This window comes from Choloepus didactylus, chromosome 7 (genome assembly GCF_015220235.1).
Source record: "Choloepus didactylus isolate mChoDid1 chromosome 7, mChoDid1.pri, whole genome shotgun sequence".
NCBI lineage: Eukaryota > Metazoa > Chordata > Mammalia > Pilosa > Megalonychidae > Choloepus > Choloepus didactylus.
In genome coordinates, this window is record NC_051313.1 from 117163212 (window position 1) to 117187105 (window position 23894).

Below are 23894 nucleotides of genomic sequence, written 5' to 3' on the forward strand. Positions count from 1 at the left end.
ACTTTAAAAAAATGCTTATAAACATGTTTGCCTTCAATGTGGCACTGATATTTATAATCCCATTAAGGAACCATAATCACACCTGTCGATTCCCATACCATTAAGTTCACCCTCATTTCATATCTGTACATATTAATCTTGATGGATTTCTGTTTTAAACAGACATGCATCATAATTAATAAAATCTAATTAAAATAAGTACATACATGCATGCATACTAGGTCAAATTATTTGTTTGTGCTATTGAAGTAAATATCTAGATTTTAGAAATTTGTTTTATTTGTCATCTAATGTCTGACTTTGAGATAGTTCTAATACAGATTGGCAAAATCTCTGAAATTGCTGTGGTTAACCTGTTGCTTTGGAAATGATTAACCTTCCTGTGACTTCATAAGTGTCTGCTTAGATTGACGTAATAAATAAACACCATTTAGTTGCTTGAAGAATGTTAAAAATATCTGGTAAATTAAAAATTATTATTTTAACATGAAGGCCATGTGTCTTCTAAAATGAAACCCAGTTTGGAAAGACTATACTTTTGTTTTTGAAGTAAGAATTTATTTTTTTGTTGCTTTTATTGAAAAACTTGACTAAATTGTTTTTGCCTTGTAAATTTTCTACCCTGGTTAGTACAGTTTTGTTTTGTTTTCAGTCTTAGGTTGGGTGTGCATTATACATATATTTCTCTTTATTTAGTTTAGAACTAAGTATTGTTTTGGTTTGAGCATTTTTGCAGTGTTTATACCTGAGTTGGCAGCCATGCTGCTGGAGATTGGTGCTAACAAAAGCAGTCAGTTTTCAGTTCCTAAGTAAGTACATGAAGTGAATAAATGGTGTGGTGAAAAGTAAACCTGAAGTCTGAAGCTGAACTGAAATGATTATAGATTATTTTGCTCTGTATTGTTATGTCATGGTTCGTTCTAGAAGTGAATGGAAGTGTGACACTGGTCCTCGAGTAACCCTCCTTACTCCTAATGCCCTGCAGGCTGCTATGACACTGAAGAGTGTCACTGATGCTGGTGATATTGTCCATTTCTCCATGGGAGAACTCTTTCAACACCCACATCAATTTCTTCTCTCTTGGAATCAGAATGATCTAAAGAAATAGTTGATCCGGTACTGTCCATTCTTATTTGTTCTGTCTCCTGAGGACCCTGCAGCTTTTCCAATTACCCCTTTAAAAATGTCTGTCCTCATTCGAAGTTCTCAAGCTGGTGCTGGCTCTTCCTTTCAGCTTCTTCAAGCTTCTTGATATGTGCTTTTACTTTGTTGAGTAAACCAAGTTGTTGCATGCCTGGTGCAATCTCGCCCTAGTGGAATGAGAACCTGTAAGTATTCTGGGTGCAGATGGGCTGGTTGATTCTTTTCTAGCTCCTCGTTTGTAGACCTGTTGGTAGTGCCGGTGTTGCTGCTCCTGCAGTTGTGTTTCTGTGCCGGGCTCAGCTTCCCATGGGCGCTTTGAATGCTACAGCCGTGCACTCAGCCTGGAGGGGAATGCTGAGGCGTAGTCACGTTCACGCTTTAGCTCCTGGTGCTCCAAAAAGCCCACGGCCTCCAGCAGGCGCTTGCACACTGATCATCTGCATCCACTCCACCAGGCCTCTCTGCGCCCTGGTTCCCTGCCGACAGGAGGCGATGCAGGTGTCTGTAGTCCAGCGCTGCCCTGGGGCGTGTGCCACGTGCCATGGCTCAGTGCACTTTCTGCCCACCGCTATCTTTACCATTCTTTAAATGGTTATTTATAAATGATGTTTAAAAAAATTTTATTTTAGTAAAGTATGTACAACTTAAAATTTCTCCCTTTAGCCACATTCAAATGTATAATTCAGTGATGTTGATTACATTCACAGTGTTGTGCTACCATCACCATTTCCCATTACCAAGACCTTTCCATCACCTCCAGCAGAAATCTGTACCAATTAGGCTTTAACTCCCTATTCCCTACCTATAAATTATGTTTTGCAACATGTTTTCCCAGTTTGCTATTTGGAATTTAACTTAAAATTTTATTTGGATATATTATCATAAAAAAAAATACATTCTTCTTATGCAAAGTTTAAATTAGTGTGTAAAGCCCTGTCTTTCCCTATTTCATCACCTCTCTCCAAAGGTGGCTGTGCTGGTTTGGATGTATTATGTCCCCCACAAAAGCCATATTCTTTAATGCAGTCTTGTGGGGCAGACTGATTAGTCTGTTAATTAGGGTGGAACTTTTGATTAGATTATTTCCTTGGAGGTGTGGCCCTCCCCATTCAGGGTGGGTCTTGATTAGTTCACTGGAGTATTTAAGAAAGAAGCTAAGAGCCAACACAGACCTAGATGCTTGGAGACATATGTTAGCCCAGAATTTGCTCCTGAGAAGCTGAAAGAGACAAGTCCAGGGACATTTTGGAGAAAGCCATTTTGAAATGCAGCCCAGGAGCAAAGAACCAGCAGACGTCAGCCATGTACCTTCCCAGCTGGCAGAGGTGTTCCATACACCGTTGGCCATTCTTCAGTGAAGGTTCCTATTGTTGATGCCTTAGTTTAGATGCTTTTATGGCCTTAGAAATGTAAATTTGTAACTTAATAAATCCCCTTTATAAAAGCGAATCCATTTCTGGTATTTTGTGTAACGGCAGCTCTAGCAAACCAGAACAGTGGCCATTCTTTTGTTTTAGAGACATTCTGTGCCTTTGTAAGCACGTATTTGAGCAGAGTGGCCTGAGATGTTTGCATGCTAGTTAGAAGTTATCTCCAGGCTTTCCTCTATTCTACAGGCAGATTTAAATCCCTCCTCCACTGTTTTTCTAAAAAAGGAGCCATCTTCTATTTGATGGTTGGAAGTCATAAAAACAGTTTCTGATAAATGTTAGGCCATGTTGAGAAATTTTCTTCATCACACTGCTTTGAAGTAAACTGTGATGTGTTTTTAAGTATGAACTTTGAGGTGGTCTGGCATTTTCATATCCATCATCTCTTCAATTGTCAGGACTCAAGATTTTCTTTAACTGGGAGAGCATGATCTGTTGATGCACCATCTCTTGCATAGGGATGTTATCTTGCCCCTCCCTCCATACTTTTTTCTTCTTAACATAAGTGGGGTCTACTGTACATACTATTCTCAGACTTGCTTTGTTTAACTTAACCGTATGCTATGGACATCATTCTTTTTAATGGATGCATGGTATGCCATCATGGATGACCATGTTTTATTTACTCACTTCCTATGGATGGGCAGTTAGTTTCCAGGTATTTGCTTTTATAAAGCTGCTCTGGTACAGGTATCTTTAAACACTGTAGATAAATTCCTTTAAGTAGAATTGGTAAGGTTGGGCATATGGGCAATTTAGGCAATGGTAAATTCACTCTAAAAATATTGTACCAATATTCATTTTTATAATCAATGTCTGAGAGTGCTTGTTTTGCCACACTTTTACCAACCCAAGAATTATTATGTTTTTAAATTGTTACCAGTCTGTCTGATGGGTTAAAAATGTATTCATTTTAGTTTGTTTTGCTTTAGTTATGATTGAGGTTAGGCATCTTTCCATATCTTTATTGGCTATTTGTTTTTTTTTCTTAACCTATTTGTGTGTCCCCATTCCCCAAATTTTTTTCATTCATTTGTATGAGCTATCTGTCTCTGTATATATATAAAGGAAATCAACTCCTTAGTAAATGTTTGATATCCTCTAGTTTGTCTTTTAACTTGGTTTATGATTTTTTTTATGTAGCACTTAATCCTCCTATTTAATTTTATATATTTGCCTTTTTTCTTTATGGCTGCATATTTTACATATAAATCTTTAATATAACTAGGATTTATTTAGGAGTGTGGTGGGAGGTAGATATATAACATGTGTTCCAGATGGTTAGTCACTTTTTCCCACTTATTGGATAATTCACATTTCCCCCAATGATTTGAAATCCTATCTTTATCGTATATCAAATGCTTATATACATTTGGGCTGTTTTTTGGTACATTTTCTTCTGTTGCATTGATATGTGTATCATTTCCAGGGCTGAAATCAGAGTTTTAGTGTTTGCTTAAAAAGTATTTTTAAAGGGAAGCATATTTTCTTCTTATGATTTAATTTTCATTTTACCCAAGTTATAAATAGTTTAAGGAATAAAGTAATTCTCCCAGCTTGTTAAAAGGAAGAAGGTTCTAGACTCCTTCGTCCTTATTTCACTCCCAGAGGCAATCCCTTTCAAATCTTTCAACTGATTTTTGTTTTTTTACCTCTCTACCTCTAAATAATGTACTACTACTATGGTTACTTGTTGATTTTTTTCAGTGTTGGCTGTTATCTGTTGACTTCCCACAATGGGAGATGAAGGTTTAGTTCTGTGATAGCCAATGTAGTAGTGGAGAGCTATTTACTAGCTGTGACCTTTGGCAAATCGCTTACTCTCATTCTGCCTCTGTTTCCTCATATGTAAAAGAATAACAATACAAGTTCTTACCTGAAGTTTATATATTAGTATGTGTAAAGACTTAGATCTATGACTGGCACATAGTGATTATTAGTTTCATTAATCCCGTCTCCTATCCTACCATTTAGTTATCTGTAAGTTGGTTAAATCAGTTATCAGTGTTTAAGTTATACCTATTTAAATGCTATAGACATCTGAGCCATTAGTATACTTGGATTACTTTTTCCTTTTCTGTACCCTTTTTGGCTACCTAGAGGGTGATAATTGTCTTGCCTTTTGGTTTAATCAGTCTCTTTGATTTTTTTTTTTTTTTAACTAAGTTTTCCTTGGACTCTTTACCAACTATGTAATCTCTTTAGTAGCTTCAGAAACATTAGGGGTTTGATCAATTATATGTTTCTGAAGTCTCTTCCAAAGCAGTTGACCTACTCTGATCTGGACTGGTTGAGATCTAAGTCTACTGCATGGCTTTCATCCTGATGATTTCTTTCCTTTTTATTGGAGCCCGTTTCCTAGATCCTATTTTCCCCCACAAACTTCCTGAGAGAAAGTGCAGGGGAGATAAAATTTGAGACTTTTGTGTTCTAAATATTTTCGTTTTACTTTGATACTTAGTTGGTATCCCAGGTTTGGGTATCAATTTCAAGATTGGAATTATTGTTTTCTAAGAATTTTCAAGGCACTGCTCCTTTGTCTTCTGTTTTTCAGTGATAATATAGAAATATGATCCTGTTCTGATTCTTTTTTTTTATTTTTTTTGAATGAATCCCATTTTCTTTCCTCTGGAAGCTTTTACTAACTTCTTTGTTTCCCCAGTGTCCTGTAATTTGATGGCAATGCATTTCAGTATGTATTTTTATACACTGTGCTTAGCCTTAGTGAGCCCTTTAAGTCTGAAAACTATATCCTCTCATTCTTGGAAAATTTCTTGAATTATTCCTTTAAGTTTCCCCTCCTTCATTCTCTCTGTTCCTTCTTCTTGGAATTCCTATTTTTCAGATATTGGACCTTCTAGTCTGTGTCCTCTAATTTTCTTCTCTTTTTCTTCTCATCTTTTGACAAATTTTTGCTGTTTTCTGGAAGATTTCCTCAGTGTTATATTACAGACTTTTAGTTTATTTTTGCTTTCATATCTCCAATTTCTGAGAATTCTTTTTTGTTCACCCAGACTTCTCTTTTCCTTCCTAAGATATTGATAGAGAATTTTGTTTTGTTTTCTTCAAGTTGCTTTTTTCTGTTTGTTTGCTTGAATCTTTTTCTTTCACATTAGATGTTTTAACTTAATATATGTGGTCTTGGCTGCACAGAATAGAACACAAAAAGTGGATTGGAAGCTAAAGGCATGCCTTGTGGGCTTGTTGACTGTGGACCTACCAGCCCCACCCATTTCCTCCAGGGTGGGGTAGTCACAGTATTTAGACTGTATTAGGGGATCTGAGGCTTAAAAGTGTTTTTTTTTTTATTTTTTTTTTTATTTTTTATTATAGCAGCTGTAGGTTTACAGAAAAATCATGTAGAAAGTACGGAGTTCCCACATACCCTCTCTACACACACAGTTTTCCCTGTTAACATTTTGCGTTAGTGTGGTAGCCTTATTATAGTTCACGAAACAGTATTACTAGAATTATGCTATTAATTTTAGTGCACTTTTTGCATTGTGTTACACAGTTCTGTGGGTTTTCGTGGGGGGGGGATAACTTATATACAAGCAAAAATTTCCCTTTTTTTCCTTTTCAAAATATACAATTCAGTGCTGTTAATTACATACACAGAGTTGTGCCTCCATTCCCATCATCCATTGCCAAAACATTTCCATAATCCCAAAAGAAACTCCATGCCATTAAACATTGACTTACTACCCCTCCCCCACTTGGCCTCTGGTAATCTGTATTTTAGTTTCTGACTTCATGAATATACTTATTCTGCTATTTCATATACATGAGATCATGCTGTATTTGTCCCTTTTTGTGGGCTTTTCATTCAACATGATGTCTTCAAGGTTTATCCGTGCTGTAGTATGCATCAGAACGTCATTCCTTTTTACAGCCAAATATTCCATTGCATGTATATACCACATTTTGTTTATGTAGTTCGTTTCTTGATGGACATTTGGGTTGCTTCCACCTTTCGGCAGTTTTGAATAATGCCACTATGAAGGTTATGCAAATGTCTGTTCATGTCCTGCTTTCTGTTCTTTTGGGAATATACCTAGAAGTGGGATTGCTAGGTCATACGGTAATTGTAAACTTAACTTTCTGAGGAATCACAAAATTGTTTTCCACAGTGGCTGTAGTATTATACATTCCCACCAACAACTTAGGAGTGTCCTATTTCTCAACATCCTTTCCAGCACTTGTTTTCTGGTTTTTTGTTTTTTGTTTTTTTTTTTTTGGTTTGGTTTGGTTCGGTTTTTAAGTAGCCATTCTAGTAGATATTAGATGATATCTCATTGTGGTTTTCATTTGCGTTTTCCTGATGGCTAATGACATGAGCGTCTTTCCATGTGCTTATTGGTCATTTGTGTATCCTCTTTGGAGAAATGTCTTTTCAAGTCTTTTGCCCATTTTTAAATTGAGTTGTTTGTCTTTTTATTGTTGAATTGTAGGATTTAAAAAAAATATTCTGGATATCAAACGCTTATTGGATTTGTGGTTTCTAAATATTTTCTCCCTCTGAGTAGACTGCTTTTTCACATTCTTGACAAAGTCCTTTGAATCACTAAAGTATTTAGTTTTGAGGAAGTACCATTTATCTGTTTTCTCTTTTGTTGCTTGTGCTTTGGGTGTAAGGTCTAAGAAACCACCACCTACCACAAGATCATGAAGGTGCTTCCCTATATTTTCTTCTAGGAATTTTATGGACCTGGCTTTTATATATAGGCCTTTGATCCACTTCAAGTTACTTTTTGTATAAGGTGTGTGTGCTGGTTTGAATGCATTTTGTCCCCCAAACGCCATTATCTTTGATGTAGTCTTGTGGGACAGACTTTTGGTGCTGATTAGATTTGCTTGGAATGTGCCCCACCCAGCTGTGGGTGGTGACTCTGGTGGGATACTCCCATGGAGGTGTGGCCCTGCCCATTCAGGGTGGGCCTTGGTCAGGGGAGCCATATAAACGTGCTGACTCAAAGAGACTGGTCGGAGTGCAGCTGTGAGTGACGTTTTGAAGAGGAGCAAGCTTGCTAGAGAGGAACATCCTGGGAGAAAGCCATTTTGAAACCAGAACTTTGGAGCAGAAGCCAGCCACGTGCCTTCCCAGCTAACAGAGGTTTTCCGGACGCCATTGGCCATCCTCCAGTGAAGGTACCCGATTACTGATGTGTTACCTTGGACACTTTATGGCCTTAAGACTGTAAGTGTGTAACCAAATAAACCCCCTTTTTATAAAAGCCAATCCATCTCTGGTGTTTTGCATTCCGCAGCATTAGCAAACTAGAACAGTGTGAGATAGGGTTCCTCTTTCATTCTTTTGGATATGCATATCCAGTTCTCCCAGCACCATTTGTTAAAGAGACTGTTCTGTCCCAGTCAAGTGGACTTGGTAGCCTTGTCAGTAATCAACTGGCTGTAGATATAAGGGTCTATTTCCAAACTCTCAGGGCTATTCCATTGATCAGTATGTCTATCTTTATGCCAGTACCATATTGTTTGATCACTGTAGCTTTTGTAACATGCTTTAGAGTCAGATAGTGTGAGTACTCCTACTTCTTTCTTCTTTTTCAAGATGTTTTTGGCTATTCAGAGCTTCTTCCCCTTCCAACTGGCTTTCCCAGTTCTGCCAAGTAGGCTGTTTAAATTTTGATTGTGATTGTGTTGAACCTGTAAATCATTTTGACATCTTAGTGATATTTAGTCTTCTAGTCCATGAATACAGAAAGTTCTTCATTTATTTAAGTCTTCTTTGATTTCTTTTAGTAATGTTTTATAGTTTTCTGAGTATAGGTCCTTTACATCCTTGGTTAAATTTATTCCTAGATATTTGATTCTGTTAGTTGCTATTATAAATGGAATGTTCTTGATTTCCTCCTCATGTTGCTCATTACTAATGTATATAAACACTACTGATTTTGTGTATTGATCTTTTATCCCACCGCTTTACTGAATTCATTTATTAGCTCTAGTTGTAGATTTTTCTGGACTTTCTCTGTATAGGATCATGTCATCTGTAAATAGCGAAAATTTTACTTCTTCCTTTCCAATTTGGATACCTTTTATTTGTTTTCCTTGCCTTATTGCTCTAGATAGAACTTCAGTATAGTGTTGATAACAGTGGTGATAGTGGGCATCCTTATCTTGTTCTAGATCTTAGAGGGAAAGCTTTCAGTCTTTTACCACTGAGTATGATGTTAATGTGGAGTTTTCATAAATGCCCTTTATCATGTTGAGCAAGTTTCCTTCTATTCCTAGTGTTTTAAGTGTTTTTGTCAAGAAAGGATGCTGGATTTTGTCAAATGCCTTTTGTGCGTCAATTAAGATGATTATGTTTTTTCCCCCTTATCCTGATAATGTGTATTCTGTTAGTTGATTTTTTTTTTATGTTGAACCACACTTGCATGCCTAGGATAAAACTCCCTACCACCACCTATCATGGTGTATAATTCCTTTATGTGCTGTTGGATTTGATTTGCAAGTTTCTGTTGAAATTTTTTGCATTTGTAGTCGTAAGAAAAATTGGTCTGTAATTTTCTTGTGGTATTTTTATCTGGCTTTGGTATTATAATGGGTGATGTTGGGCTCATACAATGAGTAGTGATTCCTCCTCTTCAATTTTTTTTTGGAAGAGTTTGTGCAGGATTGGTATTCATGTTTCTTGGAATGATTGGTAGACTTCACCTTTGAAGTTATCTGGTCCTGGGCTTTTCTTTGTTGGAGGTTTTTGATTCCTGATTCAATCTCTCTGCTTGTAATTGGTGTGTTGAGGTCTTTTATTTCTTATAGAGTCAGTGTAGGTTTTTCATATGTTTCTAGGAATTTTCCATTTTATCTAGGTTGTCTAATTCCTTTTGTCATACAGGTGTTCACAGTATTGTTTTGACTTATGTGCATTAATCTTGTATCCTGCTACTTTGCTAAATTTGTTTATTAGCTCTAGTAGCTGTATCGTCGATTTCTCAGGGTTTTCTAGATATAAGATCATATCGTCTGCAAACAATGACAGTTTTACTTCTTCTTTTCCAATTTGGATGCCTTTTATTTCTTTGTCTTGCCGGATTGCCCTGGCTAGCACTTCCAGCACAATGTTGAATAACAGTGGTGACAGCGGGCATCCTTGTCTTGTTCCTGATCTTAGAGAGAAGGCTTTCAGTCTCTCACCATTGAGTACTATGCTGGCTGTGGGTTTTTCATATATGCTCTTTATCATGTTGAGGAAGTTTCCTTCAATTCCTACCTTTTGAAGTGTTTTTATCAAAAACGGATGTTGGATTTTGTCAAATGCTTTTTCAGCATCTATTGAGATGATCAATTGATTTTTCCCTTTCGAGTTTTTAATGTGTTGTAATACATTGATTGCTTTTCTTATGTTGAACCATCCTTGCATGCCTGGAATGAACCCCACTTGGTCATGGTGTATGATTTTTTTAATGTGTCTTTGGATTCGATGTGCAAGTATTTTGTTGAGGATTTTTGCATCTATATTCATTAGGGAGATTGGCCAGTAGTTTTCCTTTTTTGTAGCATCTTTGCCTGGTTTTGGTATTAGATTGATGTTAGCTTCATAAAATGAGTTAGGTAGTGTTCCATTTTCTTCAATGTTTTGAAAGAGTTTGAGTAAGATTGGTGTCAGTTCTTTCTGGAAAGTTTGGTAGAATTCGCCTGTGAAGCTATCTGGCCCTGGGCATTTATTTGTGGGAAGATTTTTGATGACTGATTGGATCTCTTTGCTTGTGATGGGTTGGTTGAGGTCTTCTATTTCTTCTCTGGTCAGTCTAGGTTGTTCATATGTTTCCAGGAAATTGTCCATTTCTTCTACATTATCCGGTTTGTTGCCATACAGTTGTTCATAATATCCTCTTATAATTTTTTTAATTTCTTCTGGATCTGCAGTTATGGCACCTTTTTCATTCATTATTTTGTTTATATGGGTCTTCTCTCTTTTTGATTTTGTCAGTCTAGCTAGGGGCTTGTCAATCTTGTTGATCTTCTCAAAGAACCAACTTTTGGTGATATTTATCCCCTCTATTGTTTTTTTGTTCTCTATGTCATTTATTTCTGCTTTAATCCTTGTTATTTCTTTTCTTCTACTTGGTTTGGGATTGGTTTGCTGTTCATTTTCTAGCTTCTTCAGTTGATCCATTAGTTCTTTGATTTTGGCTCTTTCTTCCTTTTTAATATATGCGTTTAGTGCTATAAATTTCCCCCTTAGCACTGCTTTTGCTGCATCCCATAGGTTTTGGTATGTTGTGTTCTCATTTTCGTTCGTCTCTATATATTTAGCAATTTCTCTTGCTATTTCTTCTTTAACCCACTGATTGTTTAGGAGTGTGTTGTTTAACCTCCAGGTATTTGTGAATCTTCTAAGTCTCTGATGGTTATTGACTTCTAATTGTATTCCATTGTGGTCAGAGAATGTGCTTTGAATAATTTCAATCTTTTTAAATTTATTGAGGCTTGTTTTATGTCCCAGCATATGATCTATTCTGGAGAAAGTTCCATGAGCACTAGAAAAGTATGTGTATCCTGGTGATTTGGGATGTAATGTCCTGTATATGTCTGTTAAATCTAATTCATTTATCAGATTGTTTAGGTTTTCAGTTTCCTTATTGGTCTTCTGTCTGGTTGATCTATCTATAGGAGAGAGTGATGTGTTGAAGTCTCCCACAATTATTGTGGAAACATCAATTGCTTCCTTTAGTTTTGCCAGTGTTTCTCTCATGTATTTTGTGGCACCTTGATTGGGTGCATAGACATTTACGATTGTTATTTCTTCTTGTTGAATTGCCCCTTTTATTAGTATGTAGTGGCCTTCTTTGTCTCTCAAAACATCCCTGCATTTGAAGTCTATTTTATCTGAGATTAATATTGCTACACCTGCTTTCTTTTGGCTGTAGCTTGCATGAAATATTTTTTTCCATCCTTTCACTTTCAATTTCTTTGTGTCCCTGTGTCTAAGATGAGTCTCTTGTATGCAACATATTGATGGTTCATTTTTTTTGATCCATTCTGCGAATCTATATCTTTTAATTGGGGAGTTTAATCCATTTACATTCAACGTTATAACCGTGAAGGAATTTCTTGAATCGGCCGTCTTATCCTTTGGTTTATGTTTGCCATATTTTTCCCTCTCTCTATTAATATCCTTTATTGTACCCATACCGAATCTCTTTAGTACTGAACCTTTCTCCAAGTCTCTCTGTCCTGTCTTTGTTTCTCTGTCTGTAGGGCGCCCTTGAGTATCTCCAGTAGGGCAGGTCTCTTGTTAGCAAATTCTCTCAGCATTTGTTTGTCTGTGAAAAATTTAAGCTCTCCCTCAAATTTGAAGGAGAGCTTTGCTGGATAAAGTATTCTTGGCTGGAAATTTTTCTCACTCAGAATTTTAAATATATCTTGCCACTGCCTTCTTGCCTCCATGGTGGCTGCTGAGTAGTCACTACTTAGTCTTATGCTGTTTCCTTTGTATGTGGTGAATTGCTTTTCTCTTGCTGCTTTCAGAACTTGCTCCTTCTCTTCTGTGTTTGACAGTGTGATCAGTATATGTCTCGGAGTGGGTTTATTTGGATTTATCCTATTTGGAGTTCGCTGAGCATTTATGATTTGTGTATTTATGTTGTTTAGAAGATTTGGGAAGTTTTCCCCAACAATTTCTTTGAATACTCTTCCTAGACCTTTACCTTTTTCTTCCCCTTCTGGGACACCAATGAGTCTTATATTTGGACGTTTCATATTATCTATCATATCCCTGACGTCCATTTCGATTTTTTCAATTTTTTTCCCCATTCTTTCTTTTATGCTTTCATTTTCCATTCTGTCATCTTCCAGGTCACTGATTCGTTGTTCAGCTTCCTCTAGTCTTGTACTATGAGTGTCTAGAATCTTTTTAATTTGGTCAACAGTTTCTTTAATTTCCATAAGATCATCCATTTTTTTATTTAGTTTTGCAATGTCTTCTTTATGCTCTTCTAGAGTCTTCTTGATTTCCTTTATATCCTGTACTATGGTCTCATTGTTCATCTTTAGTTCTTTGAGTAGCTGCTCTAGGTGCTGTGTCTCTTCTGGTCTTTTGATTTGGGTGCTTGGGCTTGGGTTATCCATATCGTCTGGTTTTTTCATATGCTTTATAATTTTCTGTTGTTTTTGGCCTCGTGGCATTTGCTGAACTTGATAGGGTTCTTTTAGGGTTTGTAGACCTATTGAAGTCCTTATCTCTAAATTATCAGATCTACAGCTTCTTGGAGTACACTTTCTCTAACTAACCAGCAGGTGGCGTCCACGAGCCACCTGTTCTCCACAAGCCAGTTCTCCCCTGCTTAGCCTTTTTGGTGAGTGGGGGAGTGAGTCTTGTGGGGCCCAATTGGTGTACCAAGCTTGCGTGTGTAGTTGGTGTTGCCTGCCCTGTATATGGGGCGTGTTTCTGGGCAGTCAGGGAGAGGGGGTGGCTCTAACAATCAAATCTCCCTGGTGATCCTAGAGTTTTAAAGCTGCTGCAATAGTCTAATCCTTCAGTTCAGTCCTGCCACCGTTTGTCTCTGCCACTGACCCACTAGTCCTTGGTATTGGCGTATGGCTCCTGAGACTTGCAAGTGGGCCCCTCTTCCAGGCTGTGCACCCCGGGTCCTCTGTTGAGGGATGACTGTGCTATGTCACAGGTGAGTGCCGTCCCCCCAGGGCAGTTCTGGGCTGCTGGGCTGTGTAGGGAGGCTCCCAGTCTGCTGAAATGATGGCTGAATGGGGCTTTGTTAATTCACACTGCTCCACCTTCCCAACTCTGGGACAATCAGCTGAGGTTGCAGGGAAGGCTAATGTCCACGCCCAGTTTTGTGGTGTGTGCCTGTTATTTGAAGCACTTCCGTCACACTGGGTTGTCTGGGGCAGCTCTGGGCTATGGGGCTGGCGATGGGCAGGAGTGTTTCCTGTCCACCAGGATGGTGGCTGTGAGCGGACACCCCCCTTTTCTTGGGAAGTTGTGGTGTTTAGTGAATTTTCTCAGCCACTGGATTATTGCCTTTTGTCTCAGAGCTCTCTTAGTTCTGCTCTTGACTTGACGTGCCCAAATTGCAATTCTTTGAAGCTTTCTGTATTGGGCTTCTTAGAGTAATTGTTTTAAAAAAAGAAAAAAGGATTAAAAAAAAATAAAAATAAAAAAAGGGCCCTCCTCAGAGATCTAATGGGTTATTGAAATGCTAACAGACAAAGCAGCCAGGGCCATTAAGGAAAGGTCCACAGGGCAGAGAGATCAGCTTTTCTTCGGGATTTGCATATGCACCTCAAGGCCTGAGCTCCGCCCTTCCCCTTTCTGTGTTCACCAGAACTCCAAAAATCCTCTGCTTTTATTTTGGAGTTTTTCGTGTTGTTTTTTTTTTCCATGCCTGTCTCCTCTCTGCTGGGCTGGCTGCTCTCAGATTCTCTGGTGTCTGGTCTCAGTCTATCTATGGTTGGAGTTTGGATCAGTAGAATGAGATTCCGATAAGGGCTGCCACTGCAGTTCTCCCTTCTCCTTCCCGGAGCTGACAGCCCCTCCTCCCACGGGACTGAGCCTGGCAGGGAGGGGCGCGGGTCCCCTGGCCGCAAAAACTTACAGATTTCGCTGATCTCAGCAGTTCGACATTTTCATGAGTGTTGTATGAAGTATGCCCAAAGACAGATTGCTCTGTGGTGTCCAGTCCACGCAGTTCCTGGCTTTCTACCTACTTTCCTGGAGGAGTAACTAAAACATACAGCTCACCAGTCTGCCATCTTGCCCCGCCTCCTCCCACAGTATTGTTTTAAGATCCTTTTTATTTCTGTAGGGTCAATAGTAATGTCCTCCCTCTCATTTCTGATTTTATTTATTTGCTTCTTCTCTTTTTCTCTGTCAGTCTAGCTAAAGGTTCGTTGATTTTATTGATCTTTTCAAAGAACCAATTTTGGTTTTGTTGACTTGCTTTTGTTTTTTAATTGTAAATTTCATTTATTTGTGCTCTAATCTTTTTTTTTTTTTTTTTTTTTTTTTTTTATCATCATTTTATTGAGATATATTCACATACCACGCAGTCATACAAAACAAATTGTACTTTCGATTGTTTACAGTACCATTACATAGTTGTACATTCATCACCTAAATCAATTCCTGACACCTTCATTAGCACACACACAAAAATAACAAGAATAATAATTAGAGTGAAAAAGAGCAATTGAAGTAAAAAAGAACACTGGGTACCTTTGTCTGTTTGTTTCCTTCCCCTACTTTTCTACACATCCATCCATAAACTAGACAAAGTGGTGTTTGGTCCTTATGGCTTTCCCAATCCCATTGTCACCCCTCATAAGCTACATTTTTATACAACTGTCTTCGAGATTCATGGGTTCTGGGTTGTAGTTTGATAGTTTCAGGTATCCACCACCAGCTACCCCAATTCTTTAGAACCTAAAAAGGGTTGTCTAAAGTGTGCATAAGAGTGCCCACCAGAGTGACCTCTCGGCTCCTTTTGGAATCTCTCTGCCACTGAAGCTTATTTCATTTCCTTTCACATCCCCCTTTTGGTCAAGAAGATGTTCTCCGTCCCACGGTGCCAGGTCTACATTCCTCCCTGGGAGTCATATTCCACGTTGCCAGGGAGATTCACTTCCCTGGGTGTCTGATCCCACGTAGGGGGGAGGGCAGTGATTTCACCTTTCAAGTTTGTGCTCTAATCTTTATTTCTTCTTTCCTTCTGCTTGCTTTGGGGTTAGTTTGCTGTTCTTTCTCTAGTTCCTCCAGGGATGCAAATAGGACTTTGATTTTAGCTCTTCTTTTTGAATGTAAGCATTTAGGGCTATAAATTTTTCTCTCAGCACTGCTTTTGCTGCGTCCTGTGTTTTATTATGTCATGTTCTCGTTTTTGTTTGCCTCAAGATATTTACTGAATTCCCTTGCCATTTCTTCTTTGAGCCACTGATTGTTTAAGAGCGAGTGTTGTTTAACTTCCATATATTTGTATATTTTCCAGTTCTCTGCCTGTTATCAATTTCCAGCTTCATTCCCTTACGGTCAGAGAAGATGCTTTGTATGATTTCAGACTTACTAAATTTATTTAGACTTGTTTTGTGACCTAACATGTGGTCTATCCTGGTGAATGATCCATGTGCACTTAAGGAGAATGTATATCCTGCTGTTTTGGAGTATGATGTTCTATGTTTGTGTCTGTTAGGTGTAGTTCATTTATCGTATTATTCAGGTTCTCTGTTTCCTAATTGATTGTCCATCTAGATGTTCTATCTATTGATGAGAGTGGTGTTTTGAAGTCTCCAAATATTATTGTAGAAGTGTATATTTCTCCCTTCAGTTTTGCCAGTGTTTGCCTCATGTATTTTGGGGCACCGTGGTTATGTGCATAAATATTTATGATGGTTATTTCTTCTTGGTAGGTTTCCCCTTTTATTAATATGTCCTCCTTTGTCTCATAATAGCTTTTGACTTAAAGTCTATTTTTTCTGATTTTATTGTAGCTACCTCAGCTCTTTGGTTACTATTTGCTTGGAATATCTTTTTCCATCCTTTCACTTTCAACTTATTTTGTCTTTGGCTCTAAGGTGAGTCTAAGATATAGTTGGATCACGATTTTATCCATATAAACTTCGAGCAGTGCATCCATTCTGCTAAACTGTGCCTTTTGATAGGAAAATTTATCTAGTAACATTCAGTGTTATTACAGTAAAGGCAGTACTTCAGCCATTTTTTCTTTATATCATTTTGTCATATTTCTGTTTTATCTCTCTTTAACTTTATTGAAGCCTCCTTTTCATTTTGTTCTCATGAATTTATGCCTTTTTAAGCATTTTGTGAGGTTGCTGAGGCTAATGTATGCATTCACCCTACTATGTTTAATTGGTAACTAAAATGAAGTACTGGATTTGAATCTAAAATTTTTTATTCTGCCTTTTCATATTACGAGTTATATGAATATTTGGGTATGATATAATATTTCAATATGCCAGTTGAATAATTGATCAAGTTCTGATGATGTTATATACAGATAGTGTTCCTTCCTCCAAATTGATCTGTTTTTACCAGGGGATCAAGAAAAAATATATATATTGTTATCTCTGCCTTGTGGGATCATAGTTAATTTTTATGTGTCTCTTTGTGCCCTTCCTTTAATTCTTAAATTTTCTACAGTACACATACATTAATTGTGTAATTTGGAAAAAAAATAATACAAAGTAAAGAAAATACTTGCTAAAAGATCCTTGTGTAAAAATAGGCCTTAGGGACATTGTACTCTTCTGTTATAATCCTAAATCTATCAGAGTTGTACGATGTCCTCTACCTCCTTTAGGTAATCTGCAATTGGAAACACTAATTTTGATGTGTGTGTTTGTGTGTGAGAGAGTGTTGCAGACTTCTCTCTGATTTGTGCCCCAACTTTTTATTTCAAACTTACAGAAAAGGTGGAAGACAAGCACAATGAATACCTGTTTTCTCTTCACACAGATTCATCAGTATTACCATATTGTTATATTTGTTTTATCTCTATTTTTCTATTTTTAAGCGCCATTTTTGAGAGATAATTTGTACACCATAAATTAGCCCATTTTAACTGTATATAGTTCAATAATTTTTAGTAAATTTACAGAGTTGTCCAACCTTTACTCAGTCCAGTTTTGTTCATGAAGATAGCTTTGTCTGTATCAAGTTTTATATATTTCTGGGACTTCTTGAGTACTATACATTCTCATGTCTCCTCTGGGCCAGTGTTCTAGCGTCTTTGAAAATTTCAACTAGCACCGAACCTGGTGATTGTTTACCTTTTCAATAAGTATCCATGACAGTTAAGTTTGGAGGTGGGAGGAAGGAGCAAGAGAAATGGATATTATTTCTAAATATTCATCTGTATTAGGGTTCTCTAGGGAAACTGAACCAACAAGAAATAATCTGTAAATATCAGATTTTATAAAAGTGTCTCACACAACTATGGGGATGCATAAGGCCAAATTCCATAGGGCAGGATGCATGAGTCCAAATGCCGTAGGGCGGGCAGTGAACCAGCAACTCTGATGAAGGTGTACGATGAACTTGTCAGGAAATGCTTCACTGGCTGGCTGAAGAAGTGAGAGTCCTCTCTCTTTCCCCCTTAAAAGCATTCAACTGATTGGATTAAATCCAGTTGATTGAATTCTCATTGCAGAAGACACACCCTTTGTTGATGTAATCACCACAGGTGTAGTCAATTGACTGATGGTTTAATAAACTAGCCTTCTGGTTTATTAACCAGCCACAGATGTCCTTGCAGTAATGGTTAGGCCAGTGCTTGCTTGATCAGACACCTTGACACCATCATCTGGACAAATTGACATGTGAACCTAACCATCACAGTCCACCCCTTGTCAACTTGGCAGCTATACACATCACCTTAAACCATACATTATCTCTAAGTAGAGCACAATAGCAGACATATATTTTGCCTAACAGTACTCAGCTGTCCTGTGTACAACCGGAAATGCACTAAATCTCTCTAGAATAGGGTACAAATTCTTGGGTGACATTGATTCTTGAACTTGATTTCCTTTAACTTAAATAATACCCATAACAAAACAAGGGGGAAATATTCATGCCATCATGGTCATCATTTCTGTAGCTGGTCACATGGTTGTAGTTCATATTTATCAATACCTTCTTCCACTACCCATTCCGTGTTCCCTTTACTTTTCACTTCAGCTGGCTGTGGTTCTTTGCCTGGTGGGGTGACCCAAACCTTCATTCCTGAAGCTTCTGGGCCATTAGTAGTCCTGCCTGGATTGGGTTGTTGCAGTTTTCCATTGACTTTAATCACAGGGCATTGTAGTACTAAGGGACGCCCTAGGGGATCTCCTGTAATCCAGGAAAACTCTTCTTTACCTCCATTGTGTAGTTGCAGTGCTATTTCCCCTTGGTAGTCAGGATAAATCACCCCAGCCAGTACAGATCCTGATTCAGAGGCATGAGAAGCCCAAAGTGGCAAGGTGGCAGTCTTCCAGTTCAGTGGAATTATTGTTGTGTCTCCTGGTGGAGCACTCCTTCTTTTGGAAGTATGACTTGTAGATCAGCAGAGCTTAAGGTTGCAGGGATAGGAAGCAAAAATTTTCCTAGTGGATCACTAGGAGTGACAGTGAGTGGTGCCACTCCTGTTTCTACCCCTTGGTTCCTGGACCTGTGAATCCTAGCTATGGAAGAAATAGCCCTATAGAGTGAATGCTAGTTCAGAGCATACACAGCCTCCTGGAGAACCCTGCCCTAGCCCTGAAAGGTGTTGCCACCTATTTGGCACCATAATTTTGTCTTCAAAGCATTCCACTGTTCTATCAACCCAACTGCCTCTGGATGATGAGGAACATGGTAAGACCAGAGAATTCCATGAGCATGTGCCCGTTCCCTCACTTTATTTGCTGTGAAGTGGGTTCCTTGGTCAGAAGCAATGCTGTGTGGAATATCATAACGTTGGATAAGGCATTCCCTAAGTCCACGGATAGTAGTTTTTGCAGTAGCATTGCATTCAGGGAAGGCAAACCCATATCCAGAGTATGTGTCTATTCCAGTGAGAACAAATCGCTGGCCCTTTCATGATGGAAGTGGTCCAATGTAATCAACCTGCAACCGGGTAGCAGGCTGATCACCTTGGGGAATGGTGCCATATTGGGGACTGAGTGTGGGTCTCTGCTGCTGGCAGATTGGGCACTCAGCAGTGGCTGTGGCCAGATCAGCCTTGGTGAGTGGAAGTCCATGTTGCTGAGCCCATGCATAGCCCCCAGCCCTACCACCATGACCACTTTGTTCATGAGCCCACTGGACAATTACAGGAGTGGCTGGGGAAAGAGACTGACTGGTATCCACCAAACGGACCATCTTACCCACTTGATTATTAAAATCTTCCTCTGCTGAAGTCATCCTCTGGTGAGCATTCACATGGGACGCAAATAGCTTCATGTTTTTTGCCCACTCAGAAAGGTCCATCCACATACCTCTTTCCCATACTTCCTTGTCACCAGTTTTCCAATCATGTTCCTTCCAAGTCCCTGACCATCCTTCCAAACCAATACCGACAGCCCGTGAATCAGTATACAGACGCACCTCAGGCCAGTTCTCCTTCCAAGCAAAATGAGCATCCTGGAGTTCTGCCCACTGAGAGGATTTCTCTCACCACTGTCCTTCAGGGACATCACAAAAAGGGGTTGCAGTGCTACAGATGTCCACTTTCAGGTGGTGCCTGCATATCGTGCAGAACCATCTGTAAACCAGGCCCAAGTTTTTTCTTCCTCAGTCAACTGATTATAAGGAACTCCCCAAGAGGCCGTAGCTGTGGGCTGGGAAAGAGAAGGTAAGGTGGAAGGAGTGGGGGCCATGGGCATTTGGGCCACTTCCTCATGTAACTTACTTGTGCCTTTAGGACCTGCTCGAGCTCTGTTTCATACATACCATTTCCATTTTGTGAACACCCAACCTTATGGCTTGGTAGGTTAGATAACACCCAGCTCATGATAGGTAACTCAGGTCTCATGGTAACTTTGTGGCCCATGGTTAAGTGTTCTGTCTCTACTAAGGGCCCAATAGCAGGCCAAAAGCTGTTTCTCAAATGGAGAGTAGTTATCTGCAGAGGATGGTAAGGCTTTACTCCAAAATCCTAAGGGTCTGTGTTGTGATTCTCCTACAGGAGCCTGCCAAAGGCTCCAAACAGCATCTCTGTTTGCCACTGACACTTCTAGCTCCACTGCATCAGCTGGATCATATGGTCCAAGTGGCAGAGCAGCTTGCACAGCAGCCTGGACCTGTCACAGTACCTCATCTTATTCCAGTTCCCACTGAAAACTAGAAGCTTTTCTGGTCACTCGGTAGATGGGCCAGAATAGCATACCCAGATGAGGAATATGTTGTCTCCAAAATCCAAAGAGGCCAACTAGGCATTGTGCCTCTTTTTTGGTCATAGGAGGGGCCAGATACAACAGCTTATCCTTCAACTTAGAAAGGATATCTTGACATGCCCCACACCACTGGACACCTAGAAATTTTACTGAGGTTGAAGGCTATTCTGGTTTGCTAATGCTGCCATTATGCAAAATACCAGAAATAGATTGGCTTTTATAAACGGGGTTTATTTGGTTACAAAGTTTCAGTCTGAACCCCATGAAAATGTCCAAATTAAGGTATCAACACAAGTATACCTTTACCAAAGGAAGGCCAATGGCATCCAGAAAATCTCTGTTAGCTGAGAAGGCATGTGGCTGGCATCTGTTGATCCTGGGTTGTGTTCCAGCTCCTCTCTCAGCTCCTGTGTGTTCTTCAAAATGTTGCTCTTGGGGTATTTTGTCCTCACTTAGCTGCTCTTGGAAATGTCATTCTCAGCTGCTCTGAGGTCCTTCTGTTTGTGAGCTTTTTTATAGGACTTCAGTGATTAAGTCAAGACCCACCATGAATGGGTGGGGCCTACATCTCCATGGTAATAATCCAGTCAGACGTTTCACTCGCAGTTGATTGAGTCACATCTCTGTGGAAACAATCAAAGAATTCCAACCTAATCAACACTAATACATCTGCCCACACAAGACTGCATTAAAGAACATGGGATTTTGGGGGACATAATACATTCAAACTGGCACAAAGGCCCCTGTATTTTTGTTGGATTTATCTCCCATCCTCTGACATGCAAATACTATGGTAGTTGCTACTTCTTGCTCACTAGGTCCAATCAACATATCATCAATATAATGGACCGGTGTAATGTCTTATAGGAGGGAGAAATGATCAAGATCCCTGTGGACAATATTATGACATAGGGCTGGAGAGTTGATATATCCCTGAGGTAGCAGAGTGAAGTATACTGCTGGCCTTGCCAGCTGGATGAAACTGTTTCTGGTGGGCCTTACTAACAGCTATTGAGAAAAACAGCATTTGTCTGATCAGTAGCTGCATACCAGGTACCAGGGGATGTGTTGATTTGCTCAAGCAGTGATACCACCTCTGGAACAGCAGCTGCAATTGGAGTCACCACCTGGTTAAGCTTACAGTAATCCTCTGTCATCCTTGAAGACTCATCTGTTTTCTGCACAGGCCAAATAAAGTTGAATGGGGATGTGGTGGAACCACCACCCCTGTATCCTTCAAGTCTTTAAGAGTGGCAGTAATCTCTGCAATCCCTCCAGTAATTCAGTATTGCTTCTGGTTTACTATTTTGCTAGGCATGGGCAGTTCTAGTGGCTTCCACTTAGGCTTTCCTACCATAATAGCGCTCACTCCATGAGTCAGGGAACCAATGTGAGGATTCTGCCAGTTGCTGAGTATGTCTATTCGAGTTATGCATTCTGGATCTGGGGAAATAACCACAGAATGGGTCCAGAGACCCACTGGACCCAGTGTGAGACAGACCTGAGCTAAAACTCCATCAATTACCTGATCTCCATAAACCCCAACTCTGACTGAGTGATGTTTTGAGTCTCCTGGAATTAATGTCACTTCTGAACCAGTGTCTAATAATTCCCCAAATTTTTGATCATTTCCTTTTCCCCAATGCACAGTTATCCTGGTAAAAGGCTGTAGGTCCCCCTGGGGAAGGCTAGGAAGAAGAGTAACAGTATAAATTTTTGGCAGTGAACAGGGTCCTTCCCCAAGGGTACCCAGCCTTCCACTCATTCAAGAGGCTCTGGGTCTGTAAACTGTCTCAAGTCTGATAATTGATTAAGGGGCCATGACTGTTTTTGTAATTCAAGGTGGTCTTTTGTTCATTTGACCTAGAATTCTGCTTATACTGATCAAACAAGAATTTAGTAGACTACCCATGTATTTTACTTCTAGGTACTCGATGATCTACTAGCCAACGCCATAAGTCTCTGCAAGTCAGATTATTTTTACTGCTGCTTTGAGCCTGTTTTCCATTGTGGTAGCCACGCTTACCTTGTCTTTGGCGATTAACTGCTGCCACGTGGCTTCTGCCAACTTGGATCTGATTATCCCAATTGTGTTTAAGGATTCCAGCTTAGTGACGGGGTTCCCACAGTCATATCTGACCAACAGAGAAGGTAACTATAGAACTCTTCAGAGATGATAGAGCTAGTCTCACAAATTTATTCCTCACAGTCTTGGTAAAAGGTGTGTTCTCTGGACATTCCAGGGGTGTGTGAGCAAGTCTTCCATGATAAATCCACTCTAACATTCCAATCTCTCTAAGCCTTTGAATCCCCTCCTCTGTATTATACCAGGGCAGTTTTTGCATTTCAACCTCAGGTAACGTGGGCCACCTTTTGATCCATGTTTCAGCCAACCACCCAAAACTGTTTAATGCCCTTTCTAACCCCTCGAGCTACAATACTGAATGCAGAATCTCTGCTTAGTGGGCTCATATCAATAAATTCAGCCTGATCCAACTTTATATTCCTTCCACCATTTTCCCACACCCTTAATATCCATTCCCACACATATTCCCCTGATTTCTGTCTATATTAATTGGATAAGTTATGCAATTCTTTTGGAGTATAGCTTACTTCTTCATGGGTCACACTTTGTACCTCACCCTTCGGGGCCTGTTGAGACTTTAATCTAGTTATAGGTCTTGTAGCAAAGTCCGGTGGTGGGGGTGGGCCATGAAAAGAATTAGAAGTATTCCCTGAAGCCATTTACCTCAGGACATTCATTGCTGTTTCATCTCGTGAAACAGGAGTAACCTCTCCAGACAGAGAAGTGAGGGCTGCTTCCTCAGGGGTGGTGATTATAGGTTTAGCAGGCACTGAAGGTTTAATCTTTTTAGATGGAGGTTGGATGGCAGGCTCCTGAGGGCAGAATGGATGTTGGGAAGCTATTTCCTCAAGGCAGGCTGGAGATTGGGTAGCTGTCTCCTCAGGTCAGACTGGAGATTGGAAGCTGTTTGCTCAGGACAGACTACTACGGGTAAATCTAGCAAAGACTCAGCAGAATCCATGGTTCCAATGTCCTCACTGCCATTATTATCAATCCATATGTCTCCATCCCAATTTCAGGACCCCATTCTTTTCCAATCAGTGCCTTTACTTTAACAGCAGATACCCTGTGAGGTTGAATTTTAGTTTATGTTGTAAATCTGCTACTTGCACAATGAGACTCTGGGCCTGGCTTTCAGAAATCTCAAATCTGTGGCCACAGAAAATAAGATTTTCTTTCAGGGCACACATAGAAACCTTTACGTCTGTCACGGCGTTTAAGTTTCAAATTTGAAGCTTTTAGCTCTCCCCTTTCTTTTATAACTTTATCCAAGTATCTAAGAGCAACCAGCCAACACCATTATATACCTCTTAAATCTGCAAAACTCTGTTAAGGTGTCAAAAACACTGTCACCCAGAGCCTTGCTCCTTACAAGAGTGTGA

At 39.5% G+C, this 23894-nt stretch overlaps 1 protein-coding gene and 1 pseudogene across 2 annotated transcripts in view; one reads left to right on the forward strand and one right to left on the reverse strand.

The window, feature by feature from the left end:
* Positions 1-23894, forward strand: part of ILRUN (inflammation and lipid regulator with UBA-like and NBR1-like domains) — a 116068-nt gene that overhangs the window by 18005 nt on the left and 74169 nt on the right. The gene's annotated exons all lie outside the window — the stretch shown is intronic.
* On the reverse strand, positions 806-23189 carry LOC119539628 (annotated as a pseudogene).